Below are 7,852 nucleotides of genomic sequence, written 5' to 3'. Positions count from 1 at the left end.
TTCCTACCAATGAATTACATAAGTATCTCTATCTTTACCTTTTTGTTATTTTCGTTCATCACCATTACCATTTGAGTTTGCCTGACTAAGATTTACAAGATGACCATAGCTTGCTTCAATACTAACAATCTCCGTGGGATCGACCCTTACTCGCGTAAGGTTTATTACTTGGACGACCCAGCGCACTTGCTGGTTAGTTGTGCGAAGTTGTGTAATGCCATGGTATTGAACACCAAGTTTTTGGGGTTCATGACCGGGGATTATGAGAGTTGTGAAAAGTATTGTTCACAATTTCGCGCACCAGCGCCTCTGCAACACGATCCAAGAGAAACGATGCCGCCATGAGTGGTGGTGGCCTAACCACTATCGGCGGAGCCAACCTCTGCGAAGAGCTTGCATTTCTCCTTTGCACGGTGCGACAACGTCACAGAATCACCTCCGAGATCGGACGCCCTCATCCCTCCCTGCCACAGAGGCGCCAACCTCGGCGCCAATTGCAACACCCCCTAGCTGTCGTGCAATGTCATTTGTGATGGTCTTCGACTGGTGTTTCGATGGTGGAAACTGCCGATCATCCTCCCCTCCCACATCGCGATATGGCCGCAAATCTCCTGGGTGTGTGATAAATCCACATTTCATGGTATTTATTTGCTCTAATTGGGTGAATTTATGAACTTTTCCTACACTTATTCAATGAAATAGCTTGGTTTTGTAAATTCTCCATAAATTGTGCTCAAAATTGAAAACATATTTTTTAGGCCCTTATTTGCTAAATTTTATTCACTGTAATTCCATTTGATTTTTTGATGTGTTTGTTGAGTGATTTCAGGTTTACAATGCTAATATGGATTGAAAAAGTGAAGAAAAAGCATGCAAAAGTGGAGAAAGCATGAAGAAATAGAGTTTGGAGCTTTTCGGCAAGTGTGCATGCGCACAACTATGTGTGCATGCGCACAGGTGGAAGCATGCGGTTATGCCTATGCACAACCTTTGTGTGTATGCACAAGTGAAAAAATCAGAAAGTGTGCGTACGCACAGGTCCCAGCATGTGAGCTCATTAATGCAATTCGTTAGCAGCAAATTTTGGGCCTCCAAAATCCAATCCAACTCATTTCTGAAGCTATTTTAACTTTAATCCAAGAGGAGGCAAGGGGGGAGCAATTAGGTGGAGATTTTTCCATGTTTTGTCTTAGTTTTCTAGAGAGAAGCTCCCCTTTCTCTCTAGAATTTAGGTTTTCTTAGTCAATTTCTCTTTAATTTCAGTTACTAATTCTTGTTTTAATGTAGTTTTATTTATGTTTTCATGATTTATTGTCTTGATTCTCTTAGTTCTTCTTCTTAATTTCTCTTTTATGTCACTTTTTATTTTATGAATACTCTTGTAAATCTTAATTTTCTATTAATGCAATTTAATGTTTCTTTGCTTATTGCTATTTAATTGAGTTGTTATTATGGTTTTCTTGTACTTGGTAGCTTTAGATTTTATTTTCATTGCAATTTAATATTGTTTTATTTAATGCACACCAAGTGTTTGATAAGATGCTTGGCTTAGTTTTTACTTAGTTTTTCTTCACTCTTAACTTGGAATTGAGAACTTTGGTGACCTTGAGTCATTGATGTCCATTCTTGGTTGATATATTAGAGTACTTACTTGATTTAGTTTGCACTAACTCTAAGCCTTCCATTAATATAGTTGGCTAGGACTTGTGGATTGAGATCAACTATGCCTATTTGACTTATCCTCGATGTTTGGGTTGACTAAGTAGGATTAACTCTTCATAATCATCATATATTTGTGGTCAATGGATAGGATAGGTAACCTTGACTCTCAATATTTGCCAAGAGGTTTCTAGCATTTGAATTTTCCTTTCTTTTGATTAATTGCATTGAGTTTAATTGCTTTTAATATTTAGTTATTATTTGCTCATTTATTTTCTTGCTATTTACATTTACTGCCCCTTGCCATCAACCTCAAATTCCCCGTAGCCAATAATTGAGTACTTCATTTGTAACTCCTAGGAAAGATGATCTGGAAATTAAAACTCCCGGTTATTTTGTATTGGATTGTGACAATTCTTGATTCTAAACTTTGATTGAGAGGATCCATTGCCAGTTTGGACTATACTTGCAACGGAAGAAATTCTATTTTGTCTAAATTCTGAATTGGCAATAATCCTCATTATCAGTGTGCCATCGCTGAATTGCACCACGGTCAACCTCTTGTGGTCCATAGCATATCCCTAAGGAAGCAAATCAGATAAAAAGGGAAGCCGCCAACTACACCGTCGTAATAGAACAACTGTACAAACGAGGATTCTCGCAACCCCTACTCAAGTGCGTCGAGCCCGGGGACACGGGGTACATACTCCGCGAAATCCATGAAGGCTGCTGCGGCCATCACATCGGAGGCGAAACTCTAGCCCAGAAAGTTATCCGAGCTGGATACTTCTGGCCCTCAATTATCAGGGACTCCATGCAGCTGGTAAAAAACTGCTCCAAATGCTAGATACACGTTGATCTCCACCAAGCCGCCCCACACCAGCTCCACACCATAACGGCGGATTGGCCATTCGGAACGTGGGGCGTCGACCTCGTCGGCCCTTTTCCCACGGCACCCGGACAACTTCGATATCTCATCGTCGCCATAGACTACTACACCAAATGGATCGAGGCCGAACCCTTGACCTCCATCACGACAACACAATGCCGAAAGTTTTTTTGGAGACATATCATAATCCGGTTCGGGATCCCCGAGATCGTAATCTCGGACAACGGAACCCAATTCATCGATAAAAAATTCAGAGAATTGTTGGAGGGGCTACACATATCCCACCGTTTTAGCTTAGTAGAACATCCCCAAACAAACAGACAAGTGGAGTCTTCGAACAACATAATAGTCAAGGGACTCAAGAAACGGCTCGACGAGGCCAAAGGGCTGTGGGCCGACGAACTCGGATCAGTTCTCTGGTCGTACCGAACCACTCCCTAGACTTCCATAAGGGAAACCGCTTTTCGCCTAACATATGATGTAGAGGCTATTATCCCAGTAGAGATAGAAGACCCAAGCCCCAAAAGAACAATCGGAGGCAACGATGAAAAAACAGAACGAGACCTCACAGACAAAGTGAGAAGCATAGTCCACATGAGAGAGCTAGCCTTAAAGCAAAGAATCAGCCTAAGGTATAATCCCGGCATGGTCCGACGGGAATTCACACCCGAAGACCTAGTCCTATGGCAGAACGACATCGGCGCCCCTACCCCCGGAGAAGGAAAACTCACCCCCAACTGGGAGGGCCCATATAGGATCAAGGCAGCAATAGGGAAAGGAGCATAGAAGCTCAAGAGATTCAACGGCATCGAGATCCTGAGGACCTGGAATGCGGCCAACCTACGACGATACTATGCATAGGCTCATCCCATACCTCTAAGAGAGTTTTAACGAGGCCTAACTTAATAAAAACTTATTTATTAAATGCACGTTCCTCGCTTCTCCCTATGCTTTTGTAACGATAAAAGAAACTAACGGCCTACATCGAGGACCGATCACCCTCGAGGCCTAAAAATGAATATTCATAACGTACGACGAAATGGCCTACCAAACACCCTAGCTCACGACGGCTCAGGAACGCGTACAAACGGCTTAAAAATAGAAAGCCCGAACGGTCAAAATATACTCGCATCGGAGTCATCGAAAAATGAGTTAAAAACGGTGACAACAGCCCAAAAAGTGTAAGTCAACAAAAGTCACAAACATCCAGGGTCACAAACATGGCCACATGGCCAAAATACCAACAATAAAACTACAAAAGTTCTCAGAACATAATCAAAAAATACAAAAAACTACTGGAGATCTACGATTTGACCATCACGGACAGTCCTAAATGCCCCCATCATGGACATATCCACGCCTGGCACAAGGATCGAAGCCTGGGCCTTCATCGTCTCCTCAGTAGCAGCAATAGCCTCTTTCACATCCGCAAGCAACTCCATCTTCTCCTTCTTCAGGACCTCGACCTCAACCCCCAGAGCAGCAATCTTGGCCTTCAAAGTGTTTACCTCATCGAGAAGCACGGCAGCTTGAGACTCGGCGTCGGAAGCCCTCTTCTGCTCAACGCCTAATTGAGACAAAAGTGAAGTCTCAACCTCGGAAAGACGGAGAATTTTGGCCCCGACTTCCTCAAATGATTTCACCGCCTTCTCTCTCTCCACCTCAAAAACCTGAACCTGCTCATTCAGCTTAACCACCTCGGCCTGAGAGCTGCGCAGCTTCTTGTCCAGAAGGCCAACCTGGGCCATCACAAGCTCAGCTTTCCGAACAATAACCGCAGATCGAAGGAGGGAACGATACACTGACTTGGCCTGGAAAGCCACGTCACAATCACCAAAGAACGACTTGGTACGAGGCATCAAATGCTGGTCAATAAAAGCCGATGCATCAAAGAGCTGATCCATTACGGAGGGAACAACACCCCCCTCCTCCAAATTCTCGCTGCTGACCTCCTCAGGCCTCTTTCACTTCCAATAAGCCTTGGCAGCCGAAACCACGATGACCTCCTCCTCGAGGAAAATCACGGGACCTGGGGAAGTTTGGGCACCAGCCCTGGCCCCAGTCGAGACCACCTTATGAAACATCCAGAGAGTCCACAGCAGGATGGGACAAAGGTGTAGAAGGAGAAGCCGACGACGCTTCCTCCCAACCCATAGCAGCCTTTAACCGTGCCAACGAGGTCAAACCACCAGCTATCTCAACTGAGAAAAGAAAAAACAAACAAAACATGTAAGTATCAAATACGGTAATACGTACCAAAAAAAAAGAAGAGAGACAAAATGCACACCAACATAAGTCCGGCAAGCAACCAGATCCCTCATCACATCCCTAGGATTAAGGGGACGCTCCCCAAACAGATGCCAAAGGATACTAGCCATATCCCGATCTTTCGAAGACAAAAACTCCTGCGTCAACCGCGTCAAAATGGAAGGCCCCGCACCGAATTCCAATACGTCGGAAACCGACACTCCCTTTCCAATGTCAGCGAAAAGGGATGATGTCCCCTAGCGGGACGAACCTTGAAATATCCACCTTTAAAGCCGTGGAAAGAGTCCTCGTATAAACCGAAGACGCGATGGTGAGGCTGAGCCCTAAACGACATATACCACTTCTTATGCCTCCCCTCCTTGGTCAGTAAGGTACATAAGAAGAAGAAAAGAAAGACATTCACCGAAGTCGGGAGCTCCAGGTACTTGCACACGAGCTCAAAAGTACGTATCGCCACCCAACTATTTGGATGTAGCTGAGATGGCACCACGGAACACCGGCTATATAGCTGATGCATGAAGGGGGAAAAAGGGAGCCACACGTCGAGTCGGGTGAACATCGCCTAACAAACCCACATCTAATCCGGGATGGTCGGCGAGTTGAGATTAGTATAACAAACCCTCTCGTCGACCCCCGGAGGGGCAAGCTCGTACTGACGCTCGGCGTCAGCCCCTCCGCAAATTGCCCCTGATCATGGAGCCGCTGAAGGTCCGCCTCTGTCACCCGAGACAGCGTCCCCCAGACATCACTGGTCACCCAGGAAGAAAGGGAGGGAACGCCATTGGCGGGAACCACCAGAACACCCATACCCTCAGTCCTCCGCCGAGCCATACCTAAAATAGAGGTGAGCACCACCATCAGCCCAAAACCGCGCGGCAAAAAATGGTGGAGAAAATCAAAACACACACCACTACCTACTGCCAATGACACAGTGGTGCTCATCCATTCAAAAACCCACTACCCCAAAATAAAAAAGCATCATACAAAGGCAGGATACAGCCCCAATCCACACTAGACCAAAAAACAACGAAGGAAGGCAAGAAAAAATAAAACAAAAACACAAAAAGTAGGCAATGCAGATTACAAGGGTAAAGAGAAAGAACACCAACTTGAAAATGCGAGCACTAACTTGAAGAGCAGGAAGCAGAAGCACAACAACAAAGAAGCAGGAAAACACCGAAATGAGAGAAAAAAGAAAGAGAAGTTCACAGAGGAGAAGCAAAAGCAACTGGAAAATGAAACGAACGAGGGAAGAAAGGTAAAAAACCAAAATGGTTTCAAAGCGACAAAAAGACGTAAATAACCCCAAGTATAAACGTGACGCAGAAGGGTAAAATTAGAAAGCAGTCCAAACGTCCCCTCGCAATAAATATTCCCTTGGAAAAATAAAACTGATAGCACACCTCAAAAAGCGAAACGAACGCAAGAATACGGAAAGTTAGCGTTGATCAAACGACACGAACTCCAAAGAAGGCGAACCCTAGCTGAACCACAAAACTCAGGACCGACGCGCCGACACCCCGCGAAAAAAAGATCCGTCAAACTGCGACTCCGCTCCGACAAACCTAAGAAGGCCACCAACGGCCAAAACCATATCCTCCAGTGACAGAGACCGACCTCGCTCGTTCTCCCGCTATGGGGGCAACTGTTACGGATCCGGCCCACGGATCTCACACCCAGAACAGTCTCCAAATCCGGTTACCCGGGTCCGACCCACCTCACCCTTCTAAAAGGCCCGGAGCCGGCCCACTAGAGCTTCTAACCAACAATCAAATTCAAATACCTCCCTTATCCTAACCAGATAAGATAAGATAAGATATGATAATTACCATCACCTATATAAAGAGGAGTCACAGGTCCCATCAGGTATGTCATTAACTCTACACACCTTATACCTCTCAGATCTATTCTGACTTGAGCGTTAGAGTATCTTTACAGGTACCACCCCCTATTACTCTAGTCAAATAATCCAGTATCCGCCTCGATCCGCAAGTTTTCAATCTATCTCTCATCCCGTATTGGAGACTTCCAGTACAGAAACAAAAAAAAAAAAAGAAAGTAAAAATAACATATTTGATATAATTCAATTCCATTTTTTGTGCAAATCAACTCGGAATTTTGACCGATGAGTGTACACCTCTATGTGAAAACAAAAAATGGACAAACATCAACGTGAGTCAACTAAGGCGGCTTGCTACAGCATGTTCACCATAAAATGCTCCCTTCAGCATAGATACGAAAAATAATTCTTTATGTAAAAAAAAAATTGAAGATAAATACAGAGTTGGTTAAACAAGTTTTCTTCAAATATAAAACCGGTTGTAGATAAATACAGTTAGTTATACAATTAGTTAGTTTATACTCTCTTGAACAAAGTAACAAAGGTAGAAGAGAGCAACTTAGGCTTGAAACACTAGATATGATCCTCGGAAAATATAATGGTAGATTTGATAACCAATTAAAATAGAGATAATATTCAATTTGTTAGTTCTTAAATTTGCATACAAACCTCAATTTAGGTTTTAAAGTTTCAATTGTCTTTATTTAGTCTTTAAATTTCGTAAATATGACTTATATTAGTCCTTGAAACAATTTTCAATGTATAAACATTAATAGAATGCTGTCATGGATAGATGGACGCCACGCTAAATTCTGTAAAATGATGTCGTTTTAATTTTGACACTCAAATAACTCAAAAACAACATCATAAATGGTATTTATTGAAACTTTACCTAACAAAACAAGTGATGCGATATTATTTAAGTTATTTGAATGCCAAAACCAAAACTACATCATTTTACAAGTTTTGGTGTGGCATTTGTTCGTCCATTTCAATGCTCCATTAACGTTTTTGAACTAAAAATCATTTCAGAAACTAATGTGGACACATTTATAAAATTTAGGGACTAGATAGAGATAATTAAAATTTTAAAGACTAAATTGAGACTTCCGTACAAATTTAGGGACCAAATTAAATATTAACTCAATTAAAATAACAAGGGTTTTACCTATTATATGTCTTTAAACTTTAAACAC

The sequence above is a fragment of the Arachis duranensis genome, chromosome 7, assembly GCF_000817695.3.
Source record: "Arachis duranensis cultivar V14167 chromosome 7, aradu.V14167.gnm2.J7QH, whole genome shotgun sequence".
NCBI lineage: Eukaryota > Viridiplantae > Streptophyta > Magnoliopsida > Fabales > Fabaceae > Arachis > Arachis duranensis.
This window is presented reverse-complemented; position numbering follows the sequence as displayed.